This window comes from Homalodisca vitripennis, chromosome 7 (genome assembly GCF_021130785.1).
Source record: "Homalodisca vitripennis isolate AUS2020 chromosome 7, UT_GWSS_2.1, whole genome shotgun sequence".
NCBI classification, from domain to species: domain Eukaryota; kingdom Metazoa; phylum Arthropoda; class Insecta; order Hemiptera; family Cicadellidae; genus Homalodisca; species Homalodisca vitripennis.
In genome coordinates this window covers 27288717-27298094 of record NC_060213.1, presented here as the reverse complement: position 1 = coordinate 27298094, position 9378 = coordinate 27288717, and positions in this window count along the sequence as shown.

Sequence of the window (9378 nt, the reverse complement as noted above, 5' to 3'; positions counted from 1 at the left end):
ACTACTCAATCATAAATGGGTTTTTTTAATTACGTTTTTGAACACTAATTTTTTTAAATCTCTGGGGAGTGAGATTATAAATGGACTAGCAGTTACCCGCGGCTTCTCACGCAATTTCGTAGGTTCTGTATCTGTATGTGTACTGCTGATTCGAGTGAATTATATTTCTGACGCTAATGTTGACTAAAAAATTATATAAATTTACATGGACAAATTCAATACAAATATATTAGCTGATTAAATGGGATAAGTTGACTAGAATGATCTAGGCTAAATTCAAGGCTGCAAATAATATGTGGGCTAGGAATAGAGCAGCGTACACGTACGGTAATGAGGTTTTTATAGTAAAATGTACGAGTATTTGTAACGTACAGAAAAAGTCTTCATCTGCCACACAGAACGACATCTCTGGACCGTCTATAGATTATAAATGGACTAGCAGTTACCCGCGGCTTCTCACGCAATTTCGTAGGCTCTGTATCTGTATGTGCACTGCTGATTCGAGTGAATTACTGTATATTTCCGACGCTAATGTTGAGTTAGCCTTGTTCCACGATCAAGAAAATCTGCTACAGTGTATATTTTGACCATTATAACTTACTCCGGTTGTGGTATTTTTGTTCCATAGTTGATTATGTATTTTTTCAGATCAAGAAAAAACATAGATATATATACACAGACATCAGATATATACAATATATTATACACAGCTCCGAGGAGCCTACTTCTATCAAAATACAACTAAAATAGGTTTCATAACAGCCTTTAAAAGTATAGTAGAAGTTTGACTATGTTGTATTTTATGTCTGCACTGCTAGCAGTTACCCACGGCTCCTCATGCAATTTCGTAGGTTCATTCGAGTGAATTATAGTTCCGACGCCAATGTTGAGTTTGTCTTGTTGGCTTTTTCGAAATAGGAACAGACCTAATATATTCATCTTAGAGACCGTAAAAATGTCCATGTAAAATTTTCAATACCTACAATCGGTTGAATAGTTAACGCGTAAAAACAAAACAAACAAACAAACACAGGTACTTTCGCATTTATAATATTATTGATATGTAAAATTCCAAGTCTAAAAGGCAGTTCGTTATGCAATCACAGAAAGACAGAAATGACATTTTTAGTATCTCAAGTAATACGCTTCGCTGATGATCAGCCAATTATTGTATACTTATCGAAATTATGCACCCTTGCCGTTTTGAAACCTTACGATGCACCTTCCAGATTAGAACCTCTGTTTGTAATCCAACTATAATTCCTAAAAATACTTCTACATAAAACACAACTACCCATACAAACAACAAACACAAATAACTGTGCGGGTTCTTATTTTTAGAGTAACCCGCTAATTGCCAATGGGGTAGTGTAACGGGTACAATGGTTATTGCAAGATAACCGGATCAAGCAACGTCTAGCGTGGCTGCTGCTTGGATGGGTGACCGCTGAGCGAGCCTGTCCTTGCAATAAGCCCGCCTGCCCGGCCGTTGGTGGTGGTTCGTAAATCACCTTTAAACCCTTGGTCCAGAGAGTGTTATAGAAGGCTTGTTAGCCCTAACTTTGCCTGGTTAAATAGACATCTTTACTTTACTTTACTAATGAAGTCAATCGCCACGGTAACGGCAAGCGCGGCAATCTTCTTCCCCTTACCTCACTCCCTCCTTTGGTCCAATATTCTAGGCCTGTTACAGTAGACTCTTTACCTTAGATCTGAATCATGGCTTGCATGATAACTCACTCTCCTATGATGAGATTAAAGTGTCCGATAGCAACATAGACGGTGTTGGTCACTCCAAGGTGTTAGGTTTCATAATATAGGCCAAGTGCCTCCCACGTTCTTTGTATTCTCTAAGAATTATACAATTTAACCACCAACCGCATCCTAGCGACATTTGTTTACTATCTAGTTTTAGATAGTATCTAGAACTTTGTCTCACTTTCTTTGGACATCTCTCTCCTGAGTCTTCCTCCCATTCTCTGTGTTCTTCTTGTGGTTGCTCTATGCATATTATCACAACGGCTCTGTAGTCCTAGTAATATCTAGGCGAACAATACGTAAGATTTTAGTTATATAGGCTCCTTTTGTCTTTTAACTTCTGGGTCTCGATAATTTTTCTGCATACTTTCTCCCAAGACTACCTAGGATTGCATTTTACTGCTACAGACTTTCGGTATCCTAAACTCTGCGTCATACTTTTCCGTTTCAGCCTTCTGCTTCTTCCTTTCTCTGGGTATGGTACATACTAAGGGGTTTTTAAGTTTTTACCCACCACGACCCCTCTTGACCTAACACCTTCTTCTTGTCTTCACTTTGTTATCGAGCTTGAATCTGTATGACGAAAAATAATAACTCACTAAAATTTGTAACCTATTCCGTCTGTTTAAATTTGTCAAACCCAGTTCGTTTAGCTACAATTGTTACTTATATTTTCGTGAAATCGTTTTTCCTATGTTTGGAGGTTTATACTCTAAAACGGATATTTGTTCTAAATCCCAAATTCAAATTTTGGGGGTCACAATACTTTCATTATGCATGGTTGAAAAAGCGAAAGTGTTAACGTTCATTAAGGTTTTACGGACATACCCTTATGCATGTGGTCCTGTATTTGAAACAAATGTCGTGTAAAACTGTAGAGTTAAAAACAAAAATATTTCTTTTTTATGTAAAACACTATATGTGATGCCAAAATATAACCGGGGATTATCGGGGTAACTAGGAAGAGGAAAGACGACCGTGCAAAATCTCGTCAATTAAAACAAAACTATAGAGTTTTGTTAAAAGCTTTCGAAGAGTTGCAACTCCATCTGGGTGGAAAGATTCACTAAATAAAATTTCATTTGGAGGCTTAACTACTATTATAAAGGTACGTTCTTAAATGATAGCCTACTTCCTTTAAATGCAAAAAAGGAGGATTGCGTACTTAAAATGCGATAAAATTATAAAGCAAAATGTAAAAACGTATAAAGTTCACATTAGATGTGTTGAAGATGTCCCGGCGCGTTGTAGAAATAGCAGGCTAAAGCTGAAAGTCGGCGGTCTCTAACCCCAATTTACGACGTTGTGACAGAACTGCGGTGTGGTGAGGGACAGCATTTGGGACGCTTTGTCACCATTGTCTTATCGTAAACGGAGCAAAGTACGCCACCGTAGGACATATTGTCAGTGCGGTATTGCTGCCGGGGCTTATGGTATTTGAGAAATAGGAATACGACAGGCATAACAAAACTAGCTTCGGACACTAGTTTGGATACAATTGTGTGATAAACGATTCATTCAAGTCCTTTAAAACGTTTACTGTGTTAGAATAAACCAATGGAGGATTACCAACACAGCTGCAGGTGATTGAACTAATACGAACATCGGCATGGGTGCTATGCAAGTAAATTGCAAGGCAGGTTCGAGGATTTTGGAGTCAATAGTACAGAAAAGGTGCAGCCTCAAAACTAAGTTTGTTTTTACACAACTACTCCAGACGCCTTGTTGTACGATGGACTTTAACCAAAATGGGCATGAACGTGTTATAAAACCACGAGTTAACGCTATAAATGGCGTTAGGAGGCAAAGCACCAGTTAACAAATGGTTGTATAAACAACAATCCTGGAGTACATATTTATGCAAGGAACCAACATTAGCGACGTTCTACAAGTTTGAGACTAGAGGTGCCAGAGACTGAATGATCCCAAAGGCATGGGCCTTTTACAGATAGAGGCATAGAAAGCCGGAGCTTTCATAGGCTATCTAACAGTGGTCCTAAGTTTCCAGAGACCACTACAAATGTTGGTGGTTTTGGATGCTCGTAGATAGATTATTGTACTACGAAAATTTGCGTTTATGTCAATCCCTTATGTGCCGGGATTATCGGAGAAAATTAGAAGAGTAGGTAGAAAGTAAATATTAGAACCGCGTTTAAAACACACAATACTATTAAACAAAGTCTCGTAAAAACAAAACCAAAAAATGGCACACAGGATTCCAAAAACTGTGTTTACAGTGTAAAATGTAGTTGCAGTAGGGAATACATAGGCGAGACAAAAAACACTGAACGTAAGGATAAAAGAACACAAAGAAAACACGAGAAAGGGTGTCACAGAAAAGTCAAAAATTGCGTAGTGAAGTTGACACACAGCATGGTGGTTGTGATTCCTGACATGCTTTGGCATGATTTGTTTATTTTAACCTAGTTTGTAATTATGTATTAGGTTAGTTATTTACCTAAAGAACAGATCAGATTGCAGATCTCGAAACGTAGAGTTACTGATTTTTTTTTTGTTTCACTGAACGATGGCAAATGTCCAGAAACATCATGTTTCCTTCACAATCCTTTCAACGTCAAAAATAAACTTCAAACAAAGAGTATCCTTAGGTTCAAATTTCACATAAATCTTTATAGTTCTTATCTATGATTGCTAAACTTTAAAAAGATGCTTGTTAAAAACATAAACTTGCTAAAAATTATGTTACTTGTTAAAGTTGACTATCTTTGATAATATCCAGACTATGGCATTTTTAACGAGTTTTAACTAATGTTTAATATGCATGTACGGTTTCACACACCCTTAGATAGATAACGTACTCTTCAACTTGATTTTAAGTTTCAATCAAATTTATTCAAACCCGATTTATGATTTACCAATATAAGCTTCAAATGCATCGCATAGAACGTGTTCAGGAGCACTAGTTTGTCTATGAAACATGCATAATCAAATTTACAATTTTTGTATTTACACTAACAGTCATTCACTATCAAGTTTCATTACATGTATTTTACACTTTCAGTTAGGTAAAGAAACTATCTTTAAAATATACTATGTTTACGTGTACAGAAGGTTAAAGTGAAGGAATTGGGTTTTGGGGGTCGTCTAGTGAAATTTTAGAAGTATTTAGACTCCAAAAGAGGATTGCTCTCATCATCAGGATCAGGTTATCATGCTCACTGCAAGCAGGGTGACCAGACGTTTGGCTTTAGGAGGACATGTCCTCCTTTTTAATGTATGTCCTCCTGTCCTCCCGGCTTTTGAAAATTGTGTAAAACGCTTTTTAGTGAAAGTTTAAATGTTCAAATATAGTAGCATCACGTTAAAATTCTTCCTTTCTGAAGTCCCGAAGATAGGCAATGAAATTTATTGCAGCGCACACATGGCTATGGCATGTGAACTGTTGTTGTTGTTAGATTCAGTTGTGTGTTGAGTGTTGTCTATAGTATCACTGACTCACTGTTGTTTCTATCCGCTCAGCTACACTGGCGCTACTACCCCTTGAATTTTCTGTTTATGTATGAATGATAGATACATAAATTAATGATTGTATTGTTGTAATTTTGTTACAATACATTATATATTTATCTGTTATATTAATAACTTCTTGTATTTGTCTGTTAGTATAACTGACCAATAATAATGAAATGAATCAATAAAATTAATTAATTTCCAAATATTAAAAAGAAATTTTTTTAAGATCATTCTAAAATGTGGGTTCAAATCAGTTATAATGCTGTAAAATAAAAATTCTAACAATAATTAATTTAATCTTATGCCACGGACAAATTAATATCCTCAAATAATACGTTTATCCATTAATACAAGCGGTAATAATATGAATTCCTTTCATTTTTCTATTTATATGTTAAAAAAATCCAATTTGAGTTTTTTTCATTACAAGCAATACAGTACTATTTTATAATATACGTTTTTTTAATATGTTTTTTTAATATACGTTTTTTTAATAATGCGAAAATAAATGTTTTTCGCAAAGTTTAAAAAAATATTTAATACTGTCCTCCTTTTTGCTTTAATGTCCTAATTTTTCACCCCTAACAGTTCTCCTTTTAGGAATTTGCGTCATCCTGAAGTCTGTAAGCCTTTTTTAGCGACTGAATCTCCTCACTCTACATACTTGAAGTTTTAACTATATTTAAAAATAACCCCCATTTGTTTGCAGGTTACCTTTAATCTTCTGTACAAATATCCGCCACAAGGATAACATGGTCTACCCGATCCTTAGATTGACACTTGTTGAAAAGGGGCATGTACTATTCAGCTCTGCGGCTCTATAAAGCGCTGCCTAGGCACCTGAAAAACCTTTCCAACTCAAAACATTTTATAAAAAAAGTTGAACCATTTGGCTAGAGAGATGTCCATATTATGTACAAGAATTCCTGACAAACTATACCAATTTATAAATTATATTGAGTGGCCTTATTTTATTGTTATTATTTTATTTTATTATTACCGAAATAAATGAGTTCTGAGCCAAAAACAAAACATGGACTTTTTAAAACTTTACTTTTGACTTGTTAATTGATTTTTCGTTACAAATCCATCGAAATGAATTTGAATGGTTATTGTTATCAACGATAATATTCGGGCTTTTGATTTTTCTACGATAGAAAGTACGATATAAATGTACATGAAACAAGTACGGTATATAGACTATTAAACTAATTAACAATATAGTTTCCAGATTTCAGAAAAAATTATTTCAGAATTGTGTATGAAGTAAGAAAACTATTATTAGACACCGGTAACATAATTTGCATTAACTATAGTAACAACATAAATAATTGAAATACAACAATGCAGTATTTATCGCAATATTGCGATAAAGCGTAACCTGATCGACAATAAATATCTTCATCGTAGCGTAGTGTAAGTCATCTTCAGATTGTTGTAAGTGGGTTTAGACTGTTTTCCGGTAAACCGTTTAGAATGCTCAGTTAAAATGCAATTGGCGTAGAGAAAGAAATAATCCGTTTTATTTTTCGAGGTTTGCCAAAGTAATCGTAACAACAAAATATATGGTCAAACATCAAAATAAGCAGCAATGCGCTTTTTATACCGTGTGCGACCACATGTTAATTTCTGAAAACGTACTTCATACAAAACATCTCACACCTAAGATAATTAACTTAGAAGATGTGAATTAACTCCCTCACAATAGTTATTCCCTTTGCTTTGTTCTATAAACATATTCATATTGTAAATGCTTCAGCATAGCTTTTTAAAGAAATTACTATGGCCTGGAACAAGGCATATATTTATTTTTTAACCAAACAAATGGGATTGGTAAAAAATTCATGAAGAATGATTTTGTATTGTTTCTGGCATTAGATGCACATTGAAGTCCTTTCTTGGGATTGAAGGATTATAACAAAGAGTAGTAAAAAAGACGTCCATACATAGACGTCAAAACCGCTGGTACATTTCATAGAAAAGTCTTAAAACCCAAGTAAATAACATTTGATAAGCCATAGTGCCGAAAAATAAACAATGTTTTTCACGATCTGTTAAGGGGAAGGAAGAATTTGTGAGCTAAAACTGAATGATATGTATAAAAATACTGGTATAAATTATCGATCGATTTACTAGTATTGATTTTGGTTTCAAGCAAGTAATACATGATACTTTTTTGTTTATTGATTATTGGTTTTTACCAACTCAGTGAAAGAAATAAAACCAAATACAATTTTTCAGTTAGTGGAAAACTTATGTTTGCGTTTCTTTTTAAAGTGAAAGAATCGGCATTGCCAACAACTCAAAAATCCGTTTACGTTTTGTCAGTGAATTAAAGATGACAAGATTTTTACAATTAACGGCTTTTTATTAATCTTTAGGAGGACGGGCTTTATGTTGAGCATCCATAGTTTCAATTGTGTAAACAGAGAAAAAAGGTTATCCTCCAACACAAACAGATAACAGGTCTAAAACAAATAAACGATTATATTTCGATTTCGTACGAAAACATTGTAAAAAGAGGAGGCTGGAACTTCAAGACAAGCTTTAGACATGCGAATAATCATATACTGATTTTGTTTTTATAAACCAAGATGTAAATTATTAATATTAGAATCTAAACTAACTATTACTGTTAATAAAACTGGCGTTGTCTTTAAGTAAGCTATTTAATTTATTTTCAATATTATGCCAAATCAACAGATATGATAAAAATATAGAATAAACAAACAGTTTTAAATTCGTGTATGACTTAATATTAATATTTTTAGGTTATGATTAATTGCTTGAATTTTACAACACTATTTACCTATTATCCCATAAGAGTTGTGAGGAAAGGTAACCCAAACTCAGATCTATCACTGAGACTAACGTCTCAACTAGGACCAGTTCTTATTCACTAGATAAGTGCTACTTCCCGCCAATACTAGTTCATATGTTTGTCCGTTTAACTGCGCTGTAGCCACTGTTACAGTAGACTTCTATGCTCTGTATTTTCTGTGGTTTATGTTATGTCAAACCAACGAATTATAATAAGTTCGTTATGTCAAACACGACTGGAGTTGTTGAGTAACACACTCTACTGGAAAACATAACCTCAATATTTTAGATCACGCAAATGGTTTATAAACATTACTCCTTGTACTTACTAAGTAAAAGATCAAATTATACGTTTTTTCTTCGATTTTTTTGCCAGCCACGTTGAAGGGAAAGAAAAATTACCACGTAAAAATGTAATAAACGTGAGTTACTTTGTAAAACTAAGTATTCAGAGTGGTATTTAATCAAGTGTTGAATAAGCAGACTTTGGAAGACCGTTTTTTTTAATTCGATGCCATTTTTGAATTTGCTACTTTGTTTTTTTCTCTGGTTGTGGAAAAAGGGCGTTGATTTTTAAAATAAATAACGTTAGCAAAATTATCACAAGTAAAGCATTGTGCATTGCCAGTTTTTATTAAATGTGTACAGAGTGTTCAAAAAAGAGTGTCACAAACCTCTGTGGATGATAGTATTCATCATTTCAAGCAAAGAATGTCCTATAAATATAGGTCGAGAATGTGTTGTTTAGCCGCTAACCACCATTTTGAATTTTTTAGATTATTTTCTGGATTTTATTTGTCATTCAAACCTGTATGACAAATTTTGTTTCTTTAGCTTAAATAGATCTAGAGATATTAATCATTAAAAAAAAAAATACCAAATGACGACTATATATAGGACATTTTTTTTCTCGAAATGATTAATACTATCAGCCATAGAAGTGTGTGACACCCTTTTGTGAACACCCTGTGTAGTTCAACATCACTTTTATATTTTACTTTATTTTCCTGGTTTATTATTTGAATTTTATCACACAAGATATTTCCTTAAGGAGTAAGAGTAAAAATTTCATTGTTTGTGCTATTCAAATGCCAATTTTTTAGACATATTCGTTCCAATATGGACAAACTCTTAACAAAACTTCAGTTGTTACTAATTTTGAAATTATTATATTTTAAGGTTTACTTCAGTAGGCTATATTGCAAAACAATTATTCAAGTAATATCTAAAATAATGCGTTCCAATCCTAATTACGATTTCTTGACAACGCAGCGTAAAATGATAGTGTTCAAAATACAGGACTGAAATAGATTTCGGCGGGAATGA